Genomic DNA, 25,930 nt, shown 5'->3' on the forward strand with positions numbered 1-25,930 from the left:
GCCACAGAGCAAGCCTTCCTCGTGGAGCTCAGGAAGACGCTGGCCAGACAGGCTCAGGATGGCCCACCCCACTCACTCACGCTCTTGACCTTGACCTTTTAGAGTCTAACCGATGTACTGCCAAGTGCCTCACTCACTCAAGCTTTTATTCCCCCTGATTTTCTAAGTCAGTGAACATCCAAAGAAGAGGCCTACCAAAGATCAGACTAATAGTTCAGTGCTGGGGATAGAACCTGTGCATGCTAGGCAGGAGCTGTGCCTTTGAGCTGCACCCCCAGCCCTGGATGGGGTTCTCAGCAGCTGCTGATTCCTAAGAACTTTCTAAGCTAAGAGCATTAACATCTTCTAAGGCAGGGCTTGGTGTTCGGTTAGGTCTAAGTCTACAATGCTGATGATTCCTTGGTAGCCATGCTGCTTCATGGTGTGGAGGACATTTCCAGTAGAATCCCCAAGAGTTTCATTGTTAGGTCATTTCTGAATCTGGGGCAAGAATTTACTTGTTGATTTATCTAAAAAATAAAGCACCCAGCCATGAGTGATGAAGACCTGTAACGGGGTGTCTATGGACACCCCCCGACTGCTCATGGGGAGGTGGAAAGGAGCCTCCTACTTGGTAGCATTTTGATGCTTATGTGTGGGGTTTCTGGGTACCCCAGTTGTGGTTAGCTTTAGCTGTCAACTTGATGCACCCTGAACTCACTTGGGAAGAGGGCTCAGTGAAGGATTATCTAGAACAGGGTGACCTGTGGACATGTCCAGAATGGAGTGCCCTCACGGTGTTAGGTAGGAAGACCAGCCCACTGTGGGTAGCAGAATTCCCTAGGAGAGACTCTGAGCTCTGTTGAGTGGAAAAAGCAAGATGACATACATTCCTTGCTTTCTGCTCTTGGCTATGGCTATGAGCATAGTTGATTAATTCTTAATATATATATATATATATAACCTAGAATTATGAGCCAAATAAGCCTTTTCTCCCTTACTAGTCAAGGTATTTTGTCACAGCATCAAGAAAGGAAACTGACACCAGGAAAACTTTCAGACAGTCTCCTCAAGCCCAGGTCCCTCTCCCTGGGGAACTAGGCAGTTGCATCCATACCGCAAATCCCCACCGAGTAAGTAGACAGGACTGGTCCTTAGGGTGCACACAACTCTGTGACTGGTGAAGGAGCGGGTGGGCTTTCCTTTCTGCATTGTGGGTGGTATTCGCCACTGTCCCAGAAACTTCAGGCTTGAGGAGATCTGACACTCTGACTGAGAGCTGGGGTGAGAGAGGAGGAGTAGCTGGGGCTGCCTCATTCTCCAGGCTTTCCAGTCAGTAAACTGAGGGTGGAGGAGGGTGCCTGTGGGTCAGAGGAAGATGGAGGAGGGAGGGCAGAGAGAGGCCTGGGACTTGGTGGAGGTGGGAGCCTGGGAGAGGGAGAAAGGGCTGGCTTGACGTTGGGATCATTAGACAGTGGTAAAATTCTGTCTTCAATGCCTCTGAAAGCTTATGAGGTGGGTGACATGGAAACCAGTGATAATGTTCCCTGTTCAACAGATCAGGTCTGAGGGGAGGGTCCTGGGAAGGGGGGAAGCCTCCTGGGGTGAGGTGGGGGTGCAGAGGTGCTTCTGCATTTTCATAGCAGAAGCAGAGGCTGCCTGGGTGGGGAGGGGTCAGCCTGTAAGTACTCTCCTGCAAAGAGCCAGGCTGGAGGCTCTCTGAGACTCCGTAAATCAGGACTCCTAAGTGAAACCATTACAGGCTGCGGCTCTCAGCCCATAGCCAGATGCCACTGCTTGAGACATTATTTGGAGTTTAGTTTATCACTCCGGCTGCTGTAAATCCTGTCTAGAGCGGATCCTGGGTGGGGGATGCGCTGGCCCGCCACTTGGAATCCCAGTCAATGGGCTGTTTCAGACACAATCAGGCAGAGACTCCCAAGGCCACAACAGCCAGCGGAGAAGTTGGGTAAGTTGGGTTGCAGCTTCACATAGGGGCAGTGTCTCTCAGCCCTGGGGCTACACCCAGCTAATTCCCTGATAATACCCAACTGGTCTTCCACCCAGAGTTGTCCAGCCTTGGAGATCAATGAAGAAGCAAATGTCCCAGAGGGTACTAGGGCTGGGTGTGTGTGTGTGTGTGTGTGTGTGCGTGTGTGTGTGTGAGTGAATCTGTCTCCCTGTGTGTCAGTTGCTCTCTTCTGTCTGTCTGTCTGTCTGTCTGTCTCTCCCTCCCTCCCTCCCTGCATGTGTGTAAACCAAACCTGCCCTTTCACACTTGCCCTCCTCGCCCCTCCCTTGGTTGTCTGACTCCTTCCTGCTCACACCGTTCCTCAGACTGGGAGGCGTTTAACCTGCTCTTCTCACACTGCGGATTCCCAACTTCCGCCCTGAGACTGCACCAGTCTTACACACAAATTGCCTCGTATCCTTCGCTACTGCCCTCCCCAATGCTGCAGTGCAAGCAGCTGTGTGGACGGGCTGTCTTCATCCTTCTTATCTCCCGGGCCCTCCTCAATCCTCAAAAGACCACGGAGCAAAATTTTGACATATGTCCGCGAGACTACCAGCTCCTAGAGAACAAGAACCTTGTCCCCCTCACCCCTGTATTGCTCTGGTTAGCCTGGAAAAGCTCCTTAGAGGAAACTCTGTAAACATTAGCTTGTGGCAAAACTCTGTGGTTTTAACAGGCCTCACAGCACGGGGCGCACAAAGGTTACTAAGTAAGTCTCTGAGTTGAAGGAATCTCAGCCTAGGCATTCTCTGTGCCCACAAGCTCCCAGCATCTGAACCCTCAGAGACACCCCTCCAGCCAGTTGCCTGAGCCACGGTTGTTGCTAACCCTTTCAAAGATCCAGCACTTCAGATCCTATGGGCTCTTCCTGGGACTGAGCCCAGACTCTTCAAGGCTTGAGTCATCATTCCTGGCAGAGGGGTAAGGGGTGAACCATTTAGAAACAGTAGGCAGGGATGGCCAATGCCCTACATCCATGGGTGGGGACCCTGCCTTAGTAACACCGCATCAGCGGAGATGAAGATGCACCAGGGAAGGAAACCTTCCCCTGACCCAAGATGGAAGAGGCAGGCTCTTCCACGGCCAGCCCACTGGATCCCAGCATCTCCAAGCAGAGCTCCTCACACCATGGTCTATGACCCATCAGTGGTCCTGAGACTGACTCGGTGGGCTAGGATCAGCATGCTAAAAGCACAGGAAAAGGCAGTGGAGCCCAGAACAAAGATAATGTTCTTAGCAAGGGTCCTGCTCACAGACTCTTGGTTCCAGTAACATGCCTTAGGGATTTGTAAGTACTGTATGTATGGCCTGAGTTTTCATGCGTATGTTTGTGTACATGTGCTCTTGAATGTGTGGTGCCTATGCATGTGTAGATGCCCGTGCATACGCATGTGTGTGTATGTGGAGGCCGGAGGACTAACTTGGGTGTCTTTCCTCAGGTACCATCCTACCCCACCGCTCTCTTTTGAGACAGAGCCTCTAACTGACCTGGAAACTCTCTTCAGTCAGGCTAGGCTAGCTGGCCTGCAAGCCCCAGGGATCCTCCTGTTTCCACCTCCCCACTCAAATTACAAGTCTGCACTACCATATCTGCCTTTTCCTCTGTGGAATCTTGGGGATCAAATCCAGGTCCTCACATTTGAAGGCAAGCACTTTACCAACTGAGTAAATCCCAGGGATTTGCAGTGGACTCCCAGTCAAAGATGAAGATCATCGACGGACACTGAAGACCTAGACCATGCCCTGATCTACCATGTCATTCACCGAGGTTTCATACGGTCAACATTATTTGTCCTTATTTGTAGCTGAAGTTCTGGGTAGGCAGTAGACTGCAGGATTGGCCAGGTGAACAGGACAGGGGTGGGCAAGAGAAGACAGGAAACAAGAAAGGAGAGAAAAGAGCATTACCAATTACTATCCACAAGAGGAAACAGGGTTCACCTAGGATGAAGAGGGGGCTATTTTATCAGTATCTGGTGGTCACTGCCAGGGTCAGAGACTCATAGGAGTCTCCTGTGCTGCTCTTGAGGCCTGAAGAACCCATGGCCACTGGAGGAGCAGACACAGGGACTGTGGTTCTGCCAGTATGCTCATAGTAACCAGCTAGAGAAGACTCTAGAAACACTCGGGTCTATTTATGTCATTGCTGGAAGATGGAAGCTTGCCTAGAGACCAACTAGAAAACCTCCATTGAGTATACCAAGGCGTTTGTGTGTGTGTGTGTGTGCATGCACACACACGTGCGCCCCCCCCCCACTTCACTAACCCCAATAGGCCAGGTGTGGGCTTGTCCCTGACCATGTCCTTCCAGGTGCTGCAGGTGAGTTTGAGACTGCCTGTCCTGTGTGTATGTGTGTGTGTGTGTGAGTGTGTGTGTGTGTGTGTGTGTCTTAGAGGAAGCCATAGAGACATCTCATTAAGACCTGCTTCCAGGTTTTGCTGAAGTGTCGTCTACCCATTATCTGTCCCCTGGCCCCACCCATGTCTTCTCCATGTCTTCTGGGAGTTGCCTTTAGCAGACAGGTGGCTGCCTACAGAATATCCACTGAGATGTGCTAGGCTCATCTCTCTGTCCGGTGTCCACCCGCACTTCTCTCTTTCTCTCTCCAACAACAATAGAGGCAGATCCCAAGCCAAGGAGCTCTTGGGGTTTGGGTTTTCCTATAGGGTCCTTGCTACTCCTCATGGAGAGGGAGCTCAGAAAGCCAGAGATGCCAAAGCTTCCTGTCAATCTAGTCATTTATCATGATATGAAACCTTTGGGGCAGCAGTGGTTAGGCGGTTCTGTTGGGCTGAACATCAAGTTAAAACCTTCTCCTTTGTGTCTAAGCAGGTACTGAGCCTCAGCAAAGGCTGTGGTAGAAGCATCAGAGTCCCACGTGGCAGCCTCCCCCTCTGGGCACAAGGCATCTGCCATGAGCCTGGATGCATGTCACAAGCTGCCTCATCTCCCAGAACATCAAGAAACAAGAATAGAAATCAGAGAGCAACAATTCCCACATAATCTCCAGCCTTGTCCTCAAAGTCTTCCCTGCCCTCACCATCCCTGTGGTTACCATGGACACCACCTGCCTGCTCATGTCCTCACCTGGTTACTCCAAAGACACACACCGTGCACCGTGACCACATCGCAACCTCCACCATTAGTGCCAGCAGAACCCCTCCTTGCCCCATGGCAATACAGCTGCCCCTACCATCAGTGCAATTAGAAGCCAGCCCCACTGTCAATTCCTCCATCAGTGCAATCAGAGCCCTATCATAACTCTAATCATAAGAGCGCTTAATCATCAACCATCTTACACCAATACCAGGACAACCATCTTCACAACCTCGTGCAATCAGAATTCCATCATATACCACAATAGCAACAGCCATCTTTGTCAATTTGTGGTCTATTTCCACTATCAGTGCAATCAGAGCCTTACCATACACTGTGACCACTACAGTGATCACCTCCATCAGCATAGTTGATAGCCCAGGCTACACCATGACCACTACAGTCATCCCTCCATCGGCACAGTTGGTACCCTAGGCTATACCATGTCTAAACAGTCATCTGTTCCATCAGTGCAACACAACCCCACTGTAAATTATGACTATAAGAGTCACCTTCACCACCAGAATGGGCAGAACCACCATATACCAGTACATGATAGTCACCTCTATCACCTGTACCACCAGGATGCCACTATATACTATGACCTCAACACCCATCTCTATGACCTACAGGAACCTACTCCACAGCATGACTACCATGGGCATCTCCACTCTAGGATAACCTAGATACGACCTTGACAGCCATCTCCACCATCAGAACCACACAGTGTCATGCCGTCTCAGTCTCTGAAGCTCCCCCTCTACACGTGTGGTTTTGTGATGGCCCTGGGCACACCTGGGTCAAAGCTCTGCCTGAACAGAAACACATAGCCTGGCATCTCTGTGTTCAAAGAGAAGCCTCAAATGACTGACCTGAAGTTTTTCAGCTTCCTTTAATCCTGAGACAGAATCTTGACCTGTAGTTGAGGGAGTACCGCTCTTCCCACACAGCCAGCAAGATGCCTCATGGAGTAAAGGTCCTGTTGCAAGGCCTGTTGACCTGAGTTCCACTCCAGAACCCACGCGGTGGAAAGAGAGAACAGTTCCCTCAAGCTGTCCTCTGATCTCCACACCCATGCCCTGGCATTTGAGCTCTCACACATGTATGTACATATGTGCGCACACAAAAAGAAATGTGAAAAATGAATGCACACTAGCTTGCCACATGATCTAGCTGAAGGTGTCAAGATGAAGGCCTACCCCTGGAGGTCCCCTCAATAATACGTCCTGGCGTGTACCATGTTGCTGCCCGAAGAGAAAAAGCATGCATTTGAAGGAGGGCTCAAGCATCAGGCTCGTTTGCCATCTCATACATTCCGACTTGTGGAGCTCCCATTTCCAGCCATTTTGAAGGTGAGATAGGACCAGGGAGGGAAAGACAGGCTTCTAGGCCAGCCAGGAAGCAAGGTCTGCCTCTGAGACTCCTGCCAAGGAGGGGAAGGGGAGGGGATTGCGAGCCATGCTCTGATCCCTTAGCTCCATGAGGAAAGGAAGAGACATTCTTCCCTTGGCCTTTCCATCACTCCCCAAGGGTGAGAGGAAAACCTGTTGCCCACCAGCAGGATGGTGGGAGCTAGGGCCTTCTGATGCGCTTTCATTTCTGTTCTGAATCCCACAGACAAGGAAACCGTCCTATTTCCATTCCTGTTGCTGTGATAAAGAATAAGACAAAAAGCATCTTAGGGGAGAAAGAGATCCATTTCAGTGTGCAATTCCTGGCTACAGCCCATCACAGCACATTGAGGGACTTTAGGCAGCTAGGCACTCACAGATGAGAGCAGAGACCGATGTATTTGCTCTCACTTAAGTGTTAGCCTGTGCTCAGCTCTATTTCTCCATTGCCTAGGGAATGGTGACACTCACAGTGGGTTGAGTCTTCCCGCCTCAGTGAGCTTAATTAAGACAATGCCTGCACATCAGCCCGACGTAAACAATCTTCCATTGAGACTCTCTTCCAGTGTGATTGTAGTTTGTCTCAAACTGACAATTAAAGCCAACCATGGTAGGAAGGAAGGCACAGAGAAGTCAAATGATGCCCAAAGACCCCCAGCGAGTAAGCAGCAGGGCCAGGATAAAGGTCCCTTCCATAGGATGTTTTAATTATTTATCTCATCACTGTGACAAGAAGCTACTACGAGAGAAGCAATTTGGCTCAGGGTTTGAGTTGATACAGTCCTCACAGTGGGGAAGGCACCCCAGGAAGTGTGCCTAGAGGCTGGCAGCAGGGGAGTGTGTGCAACTGTTTGCTCACACCTGGGTAGATGGGGGGGGGGAGATCCAGGACAGGAAATGGGGTATGACTGTGAACCTCAAAACTGCTAGACTCCACCTCAGAAAGGGTCCACAGCTTTTCAAAACAGCGCCACCTGCAGGGGGAAGTGCTTCATATTAAACCACAACAAGCCACCTCCAAGGGCTGGCAGACAGCGTGCTTCAATAGGAAAGACACCCGTCGTTTTGTTAAAAGCCACTCTGCCAGCCCGAGGCAGCTCTGATACATATACTTGGTAACCTGGAATTGGGGATCAGCAAGTGTGAGTAACATCCAGGACTAGTTGACAGAGACTGGGGGAAATACAGAAGCTAATGCTAAAACAGATGTCTCCAGATGTCGTGTGAGCTGCAAACGGTACCAGTTTGAAGGCAGGGAAGAAAGAACCTACAAAAGGTTCTTAGACCTCAGGGTTAGGAGAGCATGGGGAAGTCAGGACAGAAAATGGGCCTAGATGGGTCTCTGGATTGACCACTAAGGATGAGAGACCCAGAATTCACCTACGTTCATGTGGGAGTCTGGCTTGGAGCCCAAAGAGCATGGCTGTCCATGTCCAGGACCTGAGATAGTTTTCCATCAACCCAGAGTGGCATACTTTGAGTTTGGTTGTTTCTAGGAATAGTGGTGGCCAGGATTCATTCCATCCTTCCTGTGTCCGCCTAGTCTGGAATTGTTGTCACTGCATGGAACATCTTTTGCACCCTAAGCACTAGTGCCTGCACCAGGAAGGCCCTACATGTCTTGCCAAAAATGCCAGGGGAGATGCCATTTGGTAGCAGAGAAGGGTTTTAAGTTGGAACTAACAAGGTTCAGTTGCCAGAAGGAAACCATCCTGCCCTTTGTGGAAGATGTTGTCTGCCACAAACATTCAGTTGACCTGTTACCTTGGTCATGCATGGGGACTCCACTTTCCAGTTTCCCCACCATCCAGCTCCCCTTTATTCCAGAAAAGCTGCTGGGGGTGAACTCTGTCCTTGGGACATGGACCCTTGCTGCCCCCCGTCCTGTAGTTCCCAATGCTAGCATCGGAATCCCAAGGAGATTCTAAACTTCTTCAGCCAAGCAACACCCAGCCTGATGAAGTCAGACTCTCTTGGGGGCGGAACTTAGGAGGGCCTGGTGATTTTTCAAGCCCATAGGTGACTCCAGCATACCGAGTGACTGCTCTCCCTCTTACCAGCCTTATTAGGCTCCTCTCAAGATTCAGCCCCAGGTGTCTCAACCAATCATCAAATATTTATTGAGCCGGGCACTATTCTAAGCACTGGATATAAAAATAATAACGATAGCTAATGTTTGTTGAGAACCTGCCATATACCAGACACTGTTTTAAGTGCTTTCCATATATTAACTCATTTAACCCAAACCACAGCTCTATGGGAGGGACTAGGATCCTCCCTATCCTGCCCACGAAGAGACAGGGAGTCACATAGAGTATGGGTTTGCATTTACAGAGTTGTCAGAGTCTGTGCCTGTGCTCCCCTGGTCTTTCCCCCAAGGCTGGAGGGATACAATTAGCAGGGGAACTGACATGGAGAATATGCAAAGTGCTATTGGGAGCAGCTCTGAGAGAAGGAGCAAACCTACCTGAGGTGGACATCAACACCTAAACTGACACCTGAAGGATGGGAAGGAAGGGGAGAGGCCCGCAGAGGGCAGAGGAAGGGAATTCCAGGCAAAGGGCCCAGAGACAGCAAAGGGCATGATGGGCGATGTTTTCCAGGAAGCAGCAAGCCCTGGATGGAGTGGGGGAGGGCGAGGGCACAGAGCGTGTGAAGAAGCAGGAGGGCCATCACCTGGCAGACGGGGTCTGTTATGCCCAGCTGCCGCTTGGTGGCTGTAAGAATGCGCACAGTGTCTGTGTGCAGGAGTGAAAGGGACAGGGATGGGGAGGCAGGGCCATGCAGGAGGGGGCTCTAGCAGTGACCTACGAAGCTAGAAGCTAGGCATGAATCACTTCCTGAAAGCCTCTCAGGTTCCTCAGCGCATGTCTCCAACCCCACCGTGCGCGATAGATGATTACCTGTCCACCTATCCGCCTGCCTGGCAGCCCTAGAGTACTCTGAGGGCAGAGACGCAGTAGAAGTGGCCTCTGTCCCCAGCAAGGAACAATGCTAGGAACTCAGTAAACATCTCCCAACCACGTGCAAGTTCGATGGAGGGCTGCGGAGCTGAATTCAGGACCTCTTCCTCCCTAATCTGCGACTTCACACACCTTGCAATGGCCATCCCACCCTCAGCAGAGCCCTCTTGCCTCTCCCTGGTGCCTGAGCCTCCACTCCATAATCCCCTCTGTTGGGACAGCCATGCTAAGATGCAGATAGACCACAGAGGCAAACCCCACCTAACAGGGCAGCAGGGATAGAGAGGGCTATGGTCCAGCCCACCAGAAATAGCAAACTCCCAGGATTCCTGGCACTCCAGTGGATGCCTCCAGCAGCCCCAGTGCACAGTGGGCAGTGTGGTCACTGCATTCATCTGGCCTCTAACAGGGAGCTGAGGGGCAGGGCCCAGTACCAGAGAATTGATACTTGCAGTGTACCAGGTGGCCTGGAAACCATGAGCTGCTAACACCCCCACCCCAGCCACATCAGAGGAAGGCAGGATCCGGGAAGGAGGTTCTAAGGAGGACACCAGTCACATGCTACTTGGAGTCTGAGCACAGATGAGCTTCCTGGAGCCAGACTCCTGCCCTGATCTCTTTCTGTGGCACTTCTCAAAGGCTCTACCTGCCCTGCTTGCTCCTGCCTTTCTTTGGAAGTGCTGAAGCTGCAGGCCACAGAGAGCAGGTCAGGTGACCCACTGTTTACTGGGAAGAGGCTGGCTACAGCTCCGCCCCTTAGGGCTGCGGTTTCCCTGCCCTGTCATGGGGCATTCAGCCCACACATTTTTTAAATTTAAATTCTAATTTTTGAGCATTTCATACATTAGTACTATATTTACATCATTTTCACCCTCCAAATCCTCCTGTCTCTCACCACATCTTCAATTCATGACCTCTTCTATTATATTTGGTTTTATTTGTATATTATATATATATATGGACATGTTTTTAGTACTGGACATACATTTAGAATGTGAAACCTATCAGAGGCTTTATACCTAGAGAAATCTGATTTTCCCTCCTTTAGTACCACTAACTACCTATAGTTCTTCGTTTGGGGTGAGTCTCCCCATCTATGCTGGCCTGTTGACTGGCGTGGTCTTGCTCAGGTCTTGTGAGAGAAACCATATTGCTGTGATTTCATGGATTGCAGCAATCTTGTCACATCTGGAAGACAGCGTTACTCGTGGTCTTCGGGCTCCTACACCCTTTCCAGCCCCTCTTACACCACGTTCCCTGAGCCTTCTGTACAGGACGTGTGTTTCACATGTCCTGATTAGGCCTGCTGCCCACACCACTGGCTAACATCCCAGGTCAAAGCCTGGCTCCGCTGTGTGATCTTGAGGGGTTTCCTAGACCCTTTCTTGCCAGTTTCCTAACCATGCACCCTAGCAACCAGGACAGCAACAAAACAGTTGTCTCACAGAGGAACGGAGGACCAAATGAGCCCCGAGTGTGGTGTGATCAGAACTCAGGGTCAGCACATGGTCAGTGCTTACCAACAGATGCGCTGGTGAGAGCTTCCTGGACCATCATAGAACCAAATCACAGATCCACTCTGCGCCTTAGCCCCCCTATCTGTTCAATGCAGCAGTGATCCTTCCCTACAAAAGACCCCCAAGACCACATGTCCTGCTAAGGATTGTGAGACTGTTTAGAAGTTAAAAAGAGAAGGTTCTCTTCCAAGGGGAAGGCTGGATGGCAGAAGATGGGTCCATTAATCACGCTGACTGGGGAGGCTGTGTGGGTTTTATGGGTCCTGGGGCCCAGGCCACTCTTCTGAACATTATTCAGAATTTATAGACTCTTGTCATTGTCCTTCTTAACTCTTTTATTCAGCCGCCCTAGAAGCAAGCCCGGCATTAACAGCCTTTGCTGTCTGACCAGGAAAATGCAGCCAGCCTTGCCTTCAGCTGCAGCTGGGGTAGGAGGGAACGTGCCCACTGAGGACCCGGTTTGAAGTCCACTGGGTTTCTATCTTCAGCAGATGTGCAGCCAGCAGGAGGCTGGCATGCCTCCTCTCCCTGCTGGGGAAGAATCAGACAGTGACAACTCCATCAAATGCAATGCAGGAACCAAGGTCCCTGCCTTGCCCATCTGGCCTGCCCTCCATGTATCTGGCCTGGGAAGACTGAGGCCTTCCACCTGCGTAGACTGGAGGAAATGGGCCTGGCCTGGTGGTCATATAAGGCACCAGGAGTAGAAACCTAAATGAGAACCCAGGTGAGACCAGAAGCAAGGGGTGTGACTATAATAGCAAAAGCATGGGACCGTACTGACCTTAGATTCTTGTTTTCCCAATATGGATAAAAGCCCCTGTGTATACTGACTACCCAGCAATGGAATGAAGACTGGGCTGTATACACACTGAAGCGGAGAGCAGAGGGGTCTGGAGAATTTCACTGTGGTCAAGACTCAGGGGCTCCCAGCCCACCACAGCCACTACTGAGTGACTCCGGTCTGGAGCTCACCTCTTTCTGGTTCCATTCCTTTTTCCTTACCATTTGAGTAATATTGCCTAGTTAACAGCTATTGTGAGACCAAGATACAGTAACATCTCCATGTCTTACCGGGCTACACACACACACACACACACACACACACACACACACACACACACACACACACACGCAATGTCCCCACAGATGCCCGGAACAGTGAAGGGCACAGTACTTGGCCTTTGATACAAGGCAATCGTTACTTGTGATTGCCATCTGAAAAAATCTGGAGAAACCAAGAAGACAGCATTGGGGCATGTCTGTGAGGGGCTTTCTAGATGGGATAAACCCACCACAAATAAACAATAGGTAATGAAACCCACCTACAATAGCGCAGGTGGCACCATTCCGTGGGCTGTGGTCCTGGAGTCAATAAAAAGTGAGCAGGCGCCAATACCCATCTCTCTCTGCTTCCTGGCGGTGGAAGCGATGTGACCGGCAGCCTCACCCTCCTGCCGCCATGCTTCCCCACCATGCGGGGCTGTGTTCCCTCAAACCCAGCCACCACAGCCCCTTCCTCCCTTCAGCTGCTTCCTGACGGGTGTTTATTTGGTTCCAGCCGTGAGAACAGTAACGAGCACAGGGCTCAAACCCTGGGTCAGTTGCTTGTTTGCTATGCCCCCATCCCTCCTAATTTTAAAACTGCAGGTCTTGCTTCCGGGAATTCCCGATTCCGACAGGCCGGCCTGAGGCTCCGCATTTGCACACCAGTCGTGTCTCTTGCAAAGAAATGGACGTGGCGAATGATGGTCTACCACGTGCGTTCCGGGACCTTCACTCACTCAGTAGTCAGGGCAGTTCTCGGGACCGGTGGTAACCAGACTACAAAGGGTTCAGGGAGAGAAATGCCCAAGACCACAGCTCTTAGGCAGAACTGCTGAGGTTGGAGTCCAAGCTTCCAAGAAGCTGTAGTCACATTCCTCTGGTCCTGAAATCCAAGTGACCAAGGTCCTGATGTCCCTAGCCCATCCTTGAATCTCAGCCTGGGGCAATAGTGGTTGAGAGAGAGGAACAGGTTTTTGGTGTTGAATCCTTGCCTGCCATCTTACTCGATGTGTGAATTAAAACCACTTGAATGCTCATCAGTGAAACAAGCTGACAGGACCCATCCCACAGAATCAATGAGAGTAACGCTGGGGTTGGGGATACGGCTCAGGCATTAAGCAAAGCGCTTGCTCTGTGAGCATGAGGACCTGGGTTCCACCCCTACAGCAGAGCAAAGCAAACATGGTGGCACTTTTGTTATCCCTGTACCAGGGAGGCAGAGGCAGGTGGACTCCGGGAGCTTGCTGGATAGCCAGTTTTACCCACTCGGTGAGCTCCAGGCAAGCAAGAGGCACTGGTGATAAAGCAAAGTAGCTGGCAGCTGAAAAGTGAATGATACTTGAGAGCTTCCTTTGGTCTACACACATCACACACACACACACACACACACACACACACACACACAGAGGAAAGAGAAGGGAGAGAAAGGGAAGGGGGGCAGTGCTTGGCTCACACAGAGCTCTGAAGACCAGAAACCACTATTATGACATACTATAATCCAAGCATGACCTGGTCACTCCATTAGCCTCTCTCAGTGCCCATTTCTTCACGTTTAAATGGAGACAGTGCCATGTTTCCTTCCTGGCATGGGGTCCAGAGGAGATTAGCCAAGTCACAGGTACAGCTTTAACACGAAAAGGGGCCTCACACAGGGAAGGAGAGGGTGTAATGTGTGTGCTAATAAACAGAGCGATATAAACACATGCCATAGGTAACAGGATATAATGGAGAGAACGACCTGCATTAAACGCCAAATTGAGAGGGCCAAGACGGAGAAAGACTGGGCAATGCGGGGGAAGGCTGGGAGAGGGGCACAGAGAATGAGGGCTCGACCGAAAAGAGGGATCGATGTGGCACTGCAATTTAAAAACCAATATACAGTTAGTACTGGCCTGACTGCTGTGTGCCAGCCAGAGCAGCAGGGTGGCCTGGCCTGAGATAACTCACCTCCCCACAAGCAGGGCCACCACAGATGTCCCAGTCATACAGCTCTCTCCCCACCTGGTGTTCCTCCAGGGAGCCGAGTCTCCTGATCTACACGCTCTACTCAATGGCTGACCTTCGTAGACAGGCTTGCCAGAGAGTCTCAAAATGGGCTCAGGGCCTAGACTTCCAAGGGACAGAGAACCTGGCCTGGGCTTCAGTCACCATGGCCTGATTGTGTGCTGTGCAGCGAGTGGACCGCAGAAACTTCTCTCAGACTCCTGCTGACACCCCATTCAGACCTCCATGTCCCCAGGCTCCTGTCCTCTCCAGGCGGTCACACCCACACTCATGATTATCCCAAGCAAGTCCCACCCTGGACCCTGGTCCTGTGATTTCTTCCTGCCCCTTCCCTACTCCCAAGATTCTCCGAACTTCCGGCCACAGGCGCCCTGATCTAGTGCACTTCCTGCAGCTGTGACTACACGAGCAAAAGCAGCAACGTGGGTCGGAGAGGGTTTGCTTCATCTGACACTTGTGGGACAGCTCAGCACTAGAAGGAGTGAAGGCAGTGACTCAAAGCAGGAGCCGGAAGAAGGGGCCGAAGCAGAGACCCCGGAGGAGCTGCCGCTGCTGGCACGCTTTCCTGGCTTCCTCTGCTTTCTTACACAGTGCAGGACTGCTTGCCCAGGGGTAGCACCGCCCACAGTGGGCTGCCCCACACCAATCATCAGTCAAGACAATGTCATGCACGCATGCCCAAAGGCCAATCTGAGGGAGGAAATTCCTCAAATGAGGTCCTCTCTAACCAGATCACCTTGTTTATGCCAGATTGACAAAAACTACACAGCCCAGTCCCCTCCCACAAGGGGTCTCCAGCATTCTTCTGGGAGTGCAAGGCCCAAAACCATTTCCTTGCTCTCAGTACTTCCCTAATTGCTTTACCTCAGGAACTCAGGGGACCTTTTATGCCCATCGACATGGTCAGCCCTGCCTGGAGAAGGCACTCAGGATATGGGCTTTCCGGTCTTCCCTCTACACAACAAGGAGGACAAGTCAAAGACCTCACATCACCACAGAGGTCCCCGTCTTCCCTCTACTCAGCACCCACACAATCCCCTCTCTCCACAGTCCACATTTGACCTCTCAGGGCATGGAGATCATTATCAAATCCTCAGGCTGGAGCAAAGTTCCCCAAAACGCCACATACGGTCAGATCTGCTATTGATGTCCAACCCTTCAACAGCTATGCTCTGTAGACACACAGCATGTCTGTAGTTTCTCTGCCACACTGTAGACTTGTTCAGACATGGAGCCAGGAGTGTGGGGCGGGCTTCCTCCACACTGGGGCCAGTGTGGTCCCATCTGTGGTCTTTGCTCCATGCCCTCTGCTCTTACCACCCCCCTCTGCTCCCCCGAGCACACTGTGATTGTGCCGTATAACAAAGCCTCAGTGGAGAGGAATCCCTTCATAACCTCCTCGTCTTGATTCTCCCTCATGCAGATGGCTACACAGTCATTACAGTGTGCGTGCATTCCTTCCCGGTAGGCTTGATGGAATTGACAAATGTAATCATATGGAAAACATTATAAATTCCTCCGCAGTAACGCACATTTAAAGGATGGTCACTGTGATAGAACATTTTGTAAGTGGGTGCACAGTGATCCTCTCCACCCTTAGGAAAACTACTGCAACTTCTGCCATGGCTAATTTACAAGGTCCCCACAGTGCCAGACATTGATTCAAGTACTTTCTGTATAGTAACTCATTTAATTCTGGAACCCTAAGAAGTAGACACTACTATTCTTTCCATTTCATAAATGAAGAAACCAAGGCACAGACAGTAATCTCCTAAACATTACAAACCAGGAAAACAGAACCCTGCAGAAGCCATAGCAATGGGGGCCTAGATATACATATACACGTATTCCTTAAGATGCCATGTCCATAATTTTAGTGTCCAGATCTCAATGATATGCCATGTTCATCTACACCATCTTCATCATAGCCTAGATGTTCTAAGGACAAGGAACTTGCCTTGTGTAACCAGATGAAGACTTCTCAAGTGTAGGTGACCTGCCTGCAGCCTTGCCACCACTCTGACTACAGGCACAGCCCCCCTGCCAGCAATATCACATTCAGATTCTTGTCTCTACAGACTGGGCACTGTCCTCCAGGTGTGATGGCCCATACTTATCATGTGCTTAGAAGCTGTGGCTCTGAACAGAGGATCTAGGATTTATTCTAGGGTCTTTCTCCTCAGTTCTCCTCAGTCCAATCCAAATGACGCAAGTACTCAGGCCTCGAGGAAGATTAAATGGTTCCTTTAGGGTCAGCTGTGCCTAAACTAAGCCACTGATCTCTTTACCTCACTGGTTTCTATGTGGATAAGATGGTAAGGTGTCGTCTTAGAGTCAGGCTGGAGGGGGATCTGGAAGAGCAGCTTGGGGGTTTGCTTCTTAGGTTGTCTTTACACCCTGCACATCACCTGCATCACTGTCACGGATTGTCACAACCGTCACCACCACCTCCATTTAATCGTCATTATCGTCATTAATGCTATCGCATGTGCTGCATCACTGTCACTTGGCTATCAGCAGCAGCAGTACAGGATCGCGTCATCACTCTCACCATGGCTGCCTCCTCTACTCCATCATCAGCATCCTCATCATCCCGTCGCCGCCATCGCCATCACCTCTACTCCACCACCACCACCATCCACCACATCCTTGTAGGCATCATTGCCATCACCACCTTCACCCCATCATCACCGTCATCACCATAGCCTCTGTTCCGGCGGTGTCATTAGTTTACCACCCAATCAACATCCTCACCATCATCATCTCCATACCACCGTCATCACCGTGACCACCAGTCATCATCATTACAGCCAAAACATTATTGTCACCACTGTTACCTCCTTACCATCATCACCACACCGTCATCATCAAACTCAACACTACCCTTATCAGCTATATCTCATGCAGTTAATCATAAGTGACTTTGGATGAATCCTGAAGCGTGGACACACACACACACACACACACATACAGAGTGTCAGAAAACAACTCCACCAAGGCCTAACATCCATAGAAACAATTGGGCTACTGGAAACAGGCTTAAGCCAAGTGGACACTGAGGCTAGGCAGCATGAACTGGAGGTGACTGTCCTTTCTGGGTCTCTGGCCTGCTGGGTGGCACACGGCAGGCATTCCACTAAGTGCTGGTGTAAACTCAGGGAGGACAAGTGACCTCAAATCATGGTGGCTATGGGCAAAGGAGTTGGGATGGACAGCCCTACCCCAATCATGCTACCTGGAGTCCTAGGGCTTGAAGCGGTGGAGGGCCACCTCAGAATCAGCAGGAGGATGCCTCGGCCCCACAGTGCAGGAGAGAAGATGCTCGTGTTCTCAAGAGGGAAGATGGAACCTGGCATTGTGACTCCCCTTTATAGTTCCAGCACTTTAGGGAGGGGGCTGGGGCAGAAGGATTGCCTTTAGTTCAAGGCTCACCTGGGTTACATAGAGAATTTCAGGTTAGCATGGGCTCAAGAGTAAGATTCTGTCTCAAAACACAAAAATGAAAAGAAGGAAAGAGGCCATGTGGGCTGAGACCATGAAAATATAAAAAAGATCTGCTGCTTGGATACAAAGAGTCCTTGATGATGATGAGGAGGCTTGCCCCATCTTTGTTTGAGGTGGTGCAGACTAAAAGCCAAGAGATGAAGAATGGCCACCAAGCTGCCTGGGAGCAAACATATGTCCTGAACCACAAGGAGGAGATCTCTAGGTCCAACTCCACCCCCCAGTGAGGTCTTCTGGGCCCCCAGTTTCCCATCATTTTCCCAGAAATAGAATATAAGCTTCCTGCTTCTCTGGGTTAGGTCTACAGAGCAAGAAGGGCTGAGACTCTGCAGTGACAGGAAATTCACAAACCTTGTAGACCGTGCAGCCTGCTTGACGCTCCCACACTATCCAGCTCCTTCATCAATGCAGAGTATAGCCAGCTTCATCCATCCTACTGTGTGAGCTTGGAGCTGTGGGGACTACAAAGGTGTTCTTTGTACAGTGTGATGTTCTTAGAGCATTGGAATGTAAGAGTACACCTGTGGGTGCAGGTGTGTACATAGGTAAGTGTGTGGGAGTATGTGCTTATGCATGCATGTTCCCATGTGAGAGTGTTTCTATGGGCATGCAGCTGTGAGCATCTGTACACCTGTAGGTGCGTGGTGTATTTAAATGTGAACGTGTGGCTGTGTGCATCAATGTACTCCCTGCAGCCCCAGACCCTGGTCCTCTAAGGGGAACTCTGTCAGAAGAGGGCACCAAGCCAAGAGAAGCATCAGCCAGTGCTGTCCAGCAGAAGAGGATAAGAAGGAGCCACAGGTCCCCAGCTCCATCACTCTGGGGCTGAAATGGGTTGGCAGAGACAACTCTACTCTGAGTCAGTAGTTCATGAGCTTGTAAATCAGAGCACCATTGAGCAGGTTGAGTGTGGTGGTACACGTGTTTAATCCCAGCATGGGGAGGCAGAGGCAGGCAGATCTCTGAATTCTAGGCCAGCCTGATCTACAGAGTGAGTTCCTTAGCAGCTGTTAAATATGGAGAGGTGTCTGGGAGGAACACTGTGGGCTCTGGAGAATAAAAATAAATATGAGTCCCAGACAATAGGAGAGAGACCTGGGCATCCCTCTGAATCCCTGTTCCCTCCGCAGCTCCCTCGAGGACCTCATCTGCCTCTCTTTTCCTCTTCCTAGAGGGTCAGCCTCCCCTTCTTGCCTTAGATCAAATCTCTAGTAAAAGTCCTGGCAAGGAAGGAATGCAGTGTGGCTCAATTGGTAGCATGCATGCCCAGCATTCTGGAAGCCCTGGGTTTGATCTCTAGCATCCAATAAGCAGGTTCAGCGGCATGCTGATGCCATGTTAGCACTCAAAAGTGGAGGCAAAGGGATCAGAAGTTCAAAGTCATTGTCACTATGGGTGGGGTGTGAAAGACTATAGGATTCCTAATAGCAATGTGCTGAGCCCTCCTGCTCCTGGTTGTTATTGTAAATGCCCGACGGCCATTAGCAGAAAATCTACAGAGGGGTAAATTACAGCTGCATGGGCTTGCTCCTCATTCTCTGACTCCATTTACCACCTATGTCCGAGTGTTGGTTGAGCTCCCAGTGCCCTTGGCTCATGGGCCTATTCCAAACGGCAGGATCCAGCTCTGTCCCCATGAGTGGCCTCCTGGCTTTCTGTGGCTCTTCTGCACATCTGCCACACCCCCTTCTGCTTGGTCTCCCTCTACCAGGCAAGGAGTTGGAGAACCATAATCATGGGGCCACAGAGCACAGCTGGGGCTCAGGAGGCCCCTTAAGTCACTCCCTTCTGGCCTTGGCGACTGGGGTCTCCATCTGAGACCCACTGGGAAAGCGAGAGGAGGGGTGATGGCTGAGGAGAAGCCCCCAGGGACTCTTCCTTAGCTCGGGTTTGGGTCACTGGGTACCAGGAATCTGTCCTCCAGCCTCTCTGACTCTTCCCGCCCCTGGATCTGTGACTCCACAACCTCTGCTCCTGTCTGTGAGCCCTAAGACACTCAGGTTCAGTGGGGACAATATCGCCCCCAAGAGGGGAAACAATTTCTTGGTGGAGGCAACAACAACAAAAAAGAAAAAAACAAGATGGGGATGCCTCCTCCTTTGACCCATAAAACACCAGTGTGTGCCCAGTGCAGAAGGGGAACCGTGCACCTGTAGGATTTGGATCTCATGGGACAAATGACTAGGAAATTTCAGCTGAGGGTACTTCCAGGAGTAATAATGAGGGAAGACAGAGAGGCGGTGGCCACGCCCTCTGCCGTCCTCATGCCCATCTTCTGGGACTGCCACCTAAAGTACTTGCTGGTGCGCGCCCCTCCCCCAGCTGTCTGCTCTAGATCCTGTGAGAAATCTGAACCACGTGGCTCTCCTCAGAATCCTTGACTTTTCCGTCCTCAGAAAGCACTGTGGCCACTGCCAGGCCTGATGCCTGACGGGAAGGGTAGGCCCACAAGACCCTGATTCACAGAAGCTCACCGTTAGTGTCCCGGCCTTGGGTTTGACCTCTGACCTTTCGCTGACATAGGAGTCAACTTTCAGAGTGAGTCCTAACATCAGAAAACAGGCCGCGGGAAGCCATGGTGGGCCTCCTTCACGCTACACGGGAGGCAGAGGGAGGGCCTCTGCCCCCCAGCCCCCAGGCATGCTGCTCACATCATGGGGGTGGGGAGCTGTCCTCACTGTCTAGTGTCTGGCCAGGGGCAGGGCTGGGCTTTAGAATTCATGTGCCAAAGTTACCTCACAACCGGGTGTGTACCTGGGACCCAGCACTCGGAAGACTAAGCACAAAGATCATAAGCAGGAAGCAAACTTGGGCTACATAAAAGACTGTCTCAAAGGGGAAAGTGAGGCATGGTGGGACACCTGTAACACAGACCGGATGGACAAGCTGAGGCTGGAGGCGACATCAAGAGGAGAGAGCTGGGGGGAGGAGGGTGCCTGTTTCACTCCAGAGCCTCGGGCAGTCAACGGCAAGGAATGAGACTTGTAAACCACAGAGCCCGGCTTTCCCAGCAAATGCCCATGACCAGAAGACCCCAAAGCACACAAGAAAGAGAAGCAGGTGTCAGGGCCCCAGAGGGGACAATGATGTCCTTAAACCCATCCCTGGAGAGCTTCCTGAGGAGCAAAGGGAGTAGAGGCACCATCTTCCCACCCTCCAAGTCTCTGATGGCTTTTCCCTGTCCCCTGTGGATAGATGAGCCCCCCTCTGTCCTCCATGGATGGAGTAGTGCCTCTCTCTTCCCCGTGGATGGAGGACTCTCCCTCTCTCCCCCATGGATGGAGGAGTACCCCTCTGTCCCCCATGGATGGAGGACTCTCCCTCTCTCCCCATGGATGGAGGAGTGCCCCTCTGTCCCCCATAGATTAAGGAGTCTCTGGAATCTAAGAAAGGGTATGGAGTCTGCCAAGACAACATGGGTCAGCACACACTTGCCTGATGCCCATGATTACTTCATTTCACTGTGGGGAGAGGGGGAGACCATGCGTCTCAAGTGACTAACAGGAATATGGCAGAGTTTGAACCCAGCGTCTTCAAATTTGATTTTTGTCCCAGTATGTGACAAAAGGACCATAAAACTCTACCTCTGCTACCTTTGCCCAAAGAAACCCACAAGAGCCTTTTGCTTAGAGTTTAGCTCTCTGTCTCTTGTGTCTCTCTGTGTTTCTTTCTCTGTCTCTGTGTGTGTGCATGTGCATGCGTGTGCCTGCATGTGTGCGTGTGTGCGTGTGTGTGCGTGCATATGTGCGTGTGTATGTGTGTGAGTGTGTGCGTGTGTGTATGTGTGTGCACGTGTGTGTATGTGCACGTGTGTGCGTGCATGTGTGTGTGTGTGTGTGTGTTTCTTTGCCCCATTTCTCTGCCCTTGTCTGGTGACCTCTCCCTTCAGAGTGCAACTCCTCTAGGGTTACTCATTGTGCTCATTCTTGCCTCAGGCCAGGGGACTTTCTGAAAGCAATCCTATTTTCAACATCCAATTCTCAATTATCCCTGACTAGACACCCCCATCTTCAGACTGGGAGCTTGGAAGTTTCTACACCCCCCCCAAACAACAAGGAAAGCAAGATAAAAAGAACAGACTTGCTCCACCCTTCGGGCTGGCAGTTGGAAGCCAGAAGCCCCGAGTCCTTGATTTTACTTTGAAGCGGGAGGGAGTATAAGAAAATAGGCTCTCTCCTGAGCCAAGTCAGGGCCACAGGGTCTTAGAGCATCCCCATCCTTATTCCCTTCCTGCATCCTCTCCTCCTACACAGCCCGGCCTTTCAATGCTCGCTGCTCACCCTCTCCAGCTGCTCACATTTCTAGGCTTTGGGGAAAAGCCCATACTTCAAAGAAAGACATAGAATCCCAGCCTCTGTCCAACCATGACAGACCCTGTCCTGTCCCCAGAGCTGTCACCGGGAGCTGTCACTGGGAGCATCACCAGAGACTGCACCAGAAATGCTCAGTTCGCCGCTTGTGGTTCCTGGGATAAGGGCGAGAAGAGGAGGAAGTACCTTCCTTCCTGGACAGGAATCAGACCAGAAACACAGGCTAGGCTAGGAAAGGGGGCTTGCAGCAGGGCATGGGAGGAGGCCTGGAGGACTGAGAATGCCCACAGAACTTGAAGCCCCTGCCCAAGGCACATAGAAAGGATTTCCCACAGTCAGCAAGACAGGAGCAGTGCTGGATCAGAGAGGCCGGACACTTCAAGCCCAACCCTCTCCCTTTCCAGCTGATGGACTCCCACGGCAGGTCCCGTCCCCCCACCACCACCCCAGACTGCATGGCTTGCTGTTCAAAACTCCATCTGAACCCAGGACAAAGAACCAGTTTCTTTGCTCCCATTTCACCACCCTCCCTGATGCTCAAGCACCGGTTCCCATCAGACCCCCACCCAAGTGCAACAGCCCACTTAAGACCTCGGCACGAGAGCCTGCTACTGCTACTCCACAGCCGGCAGGTACTTTCCTCCCTAGCTGGGTTCCTACCCCAGCCTCAGGGGTCGGATCCTTCAAGCACCAGACAGACAGACAGACAGACAGACACACACACACAAACACACACACACACACACACACACACACACACACACACACACAGAGATGCATTGATTTAACCGGGGTAGAGTAATGCTCGGAACTCCAACCTGGAGGACAGACTCTAACAGACCCCCTCCTTGCAGGTGTCTGTCTGTCTGTCTGTCTGTCTGTCTGTCTGCCTGCAGCTGTTTCTGAGTGCACTTGGCATGAGTCGTGCTCAGTTCCTCTGCAGGCTCTTTCTGGTTCTCTCTCTCTCTCTCTCTCTCTCTCTCTCTCTCTCTCTCTCTCTCTCTCTCTCTCTCTCTCTCTCTCATTTCTGTCTCTCCAGCTCTGGCTATCTGGGTTCCTCTCCCTGGAACCCAGTGCTTCTGTCCTTTGTGCTCTCTGTGGGGAAGAGAGAGAGGCAGCAGGAGGCAGCAGGGCGCTCTCCTCTGGGGGAACTGTCTGTGGTTCTCTCTCCTCCTTGTTCAGGCCAGCGGTAAGAAGCAGGGCAGGGCTGGGTGGGAGGCAGAGACCTACCCACCTAGGTATGGCTAATGCTAGCTTACATATTGCTTCATCATGGCACTCTATTGCCCCAAGCCTTGCGAGCACACACAGTCCTCCTTATCTTGGTAAGATCTGCCTGAGGCTAGGAGAGGGTCCCTGCTCCTGTCCTGGCTGCCTCCTCAAAAGATAACCATGCCTCGGTGCCGGTGCCCTCCATGGCACTGCATCAACCCCTTGCTTATCTCCACCCACTGCAGCCAGGCATTAAGCTCTGGAAGACCCCAGAGCCTTCACCCAGAACCCAGCAGCATCCTAACCAGGCCTGTCGTGTGCTAAGATGCAACAGAGTGGTCTGGCAGCAAAGTTCTGCATTCAAGGGTTACGTTTGCAGGAGGCTGGGGTCTTTTCCTCTGACTTCAAGCCTCACCAGACCGAAGCCTCACCCAGACCCGCTCTCCCTGCTCCCCATCAGTTTCACCCCCTTGCCTGCCTCGCACACATTATCAAAACACCAGAAGGGAGGATGGTAGAAAAAGAGAAGCCATCCACGCCAGTAACCAGGATGGAGGAAGTCCTCAAGTGAGGCAGGAAAAGAGGCAAAGTTCCCCTGTTTCCCGAGGTGCGCACATCCCTGCGCCCATCTCCCACCCCGGACAACCCAGCATCCCCAAGATGCAGCAGCGACAGCCACTCACCTGGGCAAGGAGGCATCTACCCGAGGCTTGGAGGCTCCGAGGCCGGCTCCGCAGGGCGCCGGGGCTCCCTGGCTCGGCCACGCATCCTTTCTGGCCCCAGACAGGCTCACGCTAAGCTCTCCACTCCAGCGATCCAGCGAAGGCAGGCAGATGGTGGCCTCGGACCATCCACGCGGGGAGAGCCCTGAGCAGCTTATTCAGTTATATCCATGGCATTTAGCAAGAAGAGGCGGGAGGGGGAGTACAACTTGTGCTCTTCTCTTCCAGATTTAAAAATAATAATAATAATAAAGGGGTAAAAGGAAAGAAAAGATAATCCCTTCTAGGAAGACGAGGTTAGGATTTTCCTGATTGAAGAAACCCGGCATCCCCAGGAACCTGCAGCCTCTTGGAATGTGGGATGTCTTCAAGTTCAGACGAGCCTTTCCTGTGTGTGTGTGTGTGTGTGTGTGTGTGTGTGTGTGTGTGTGTGTGTGTGTCAGAGAGAGAGGGAGCCAGGCACTCACACCCACAGGCACACACACAAACACACTCCCCCGCACTCCCCGCATGCACACTGCCCCCCACGCGTGCGCGCACAAGCTCTCTCTCTCTCTCTCTCTCTCTCTCTCTCTCTCTCACACACACACACACACACTCTCTCTCTCTACACACACACACACACACACACACACACACACACACACACACACACACACACACACACACACAGAGTGATTGCAAGCACAGATGGGGAAGATGCTGCCGGGCTGTGCAGGCAGCTGCCGCCAGAGGTGCAGATAGCCTTTAGAGACCCAAGGCGCCCCAGGACCCGGCGGCAGAGCGCACGGTCCCTGCCCGGTTCTCCAGCACTACAGCCCCCAGTGGCCGCCTGCGGAGCTGCAGCAGCTCCGGACCCCCGGTACCAGCTTCAACACCGACCTACACCCCGGGAATCCGCGGTTCTGACAGCCTTGGTGCGGGGTAAAATGGGCTGAAGCCGCAGACAAGTAGGGCCACAAGCCCCAGGAACTCCGAGTACCGGCTAGATCCGCGGCGCAGTGACAGGGCAGCCCCTGCGCACAGCGATCCCCACGGCCAAGTCGAGCCGGTACTGCCGCCTCTCGTGCGGAGAGCGCCTTGCACACAGCCGCCAGCCTGCCGCCTGCCGGAGGAAAACCCGACCACGCTGGCCCAAGGCTGCAGTGGGGGTGGCGGTGGGAGGATCGTGCCCACCAAGCATTGAACCCATCTATGATCCTGCACTTTAGCCAGGGACATACGGCAACCCGCGCTGGATGCATGTACACACAGCAGACTTTCCCTGAACATGTCAAGACTGTCCAGGCCAATGGTACCTGGAAGTGCGTGTTGGACCGCCCAGCACATTCTCCTCCTCCACCACCCCACACAGGTGATATGGCAAGAAACTGAGACCCCAGATTAAAGCGGAATATCTAAGGCACGTGGTAGGAAGTGGAGTTTTCACTCTGGGCCGCCGTAGGCTTAGAATCACAAGGCTGTACAGCAGGGGTTCAGTGGTCTTTGGGCTATCAGTGACTAATACCTAGGGAAGGTTTAGACTGGGTGATGGCTCTCTGGGCTCTGAAGAGGAGTGTCACGTGTACCTTTCCCTGTGGAGTCCCGTTGTTGCTCCAGCTGCCAACGCCAAGAGCAGGCCTCAGTTGTCTCTGCTGTCCTGATGGCTCACTTGTTCCGTGCACCTGTCCCACTCACCCACAGGGAGGCACATGTGGCATGTGGATGTGTCTTTGTGGTCCGGCTCAGCTGGACACAGCGGTGTGACAGATCCAGTCTCTTGCCTGTCTGGGTGCCCGGCTGGGTGCAGACCTACTGAGGTGCAGGTGGGTCTCCCAGGGAAACGGTCAGATTGGCAGCCACAAAGAGCCTTGGAGACAAGCCCTGCCCTGTAAACACTCTGGGAAGCCCAGAGGGAAAGGACACGGCTAGGCTAGGATGCTGCTGAAGATATAAGGGGTGGGGGACTGGAGGGAAGGAAGTCGACTCCAGAAAAGAGAGCAGGAGGAGAGGGGCTAGAGGAAGGGAAGGGGAGGAAGGCAGGCAGAAACAGCATCTGAAGAGAAGCAGGGAAAGGGCGGGAAGTCAGCAGCTGCCCGTACCTGCCTCTTTGCTTACCTATCTGGAAGTGTCCTAGTTAACAGACATAGCATTGTAGTTAAAAAGCAAGATTAAGTAGATGCATTTTTAA

General features: G+C 52.0%; 1 protein-coding gene across 3 annotated transcripts in view; it reads right to left on the reverse strand.

Moving 5' to 3' along the window:
- Positions 1-24,256, reverse strand: part of Lrfn2 (leucine rich repeat and fibronectin type III domain containing 2) — a 160,295-nt gene extending 136,039 nt beyond the window's left edge. For all 3 annotated transcript variants that reach the window (XM_005072408.3, XM_040729367.1, XM_040729366.1), the window contains exon 1: positions 23,722-24,256. The gene's annotated coding sequence lies outside the window, so the exon portion shown is untranslated. The remainder of the gene's footprint in view (positions 1-23,721) is intronic.
- Between the last annotated feature and the right edge of the window lie 1,674 nt (positions 24,257-25,930).

Source organism: Mesocricetus auratus, unplaced genomic scaffold (assembly GCF_017639785.1).
Source record: "Mesocricetus auratus isolate SY011 unplaced genomic scaffold, BCM_Maur_2.0 Super-Scaffold_100021, whole genome shotgun sequence".
Taxonomy (NCBI): Eukaryota; Metazoa; Chordata; class Mammalia; order Rodentia; family Cricetidae; genus Mesocricetus; species Mesocricetus auratus.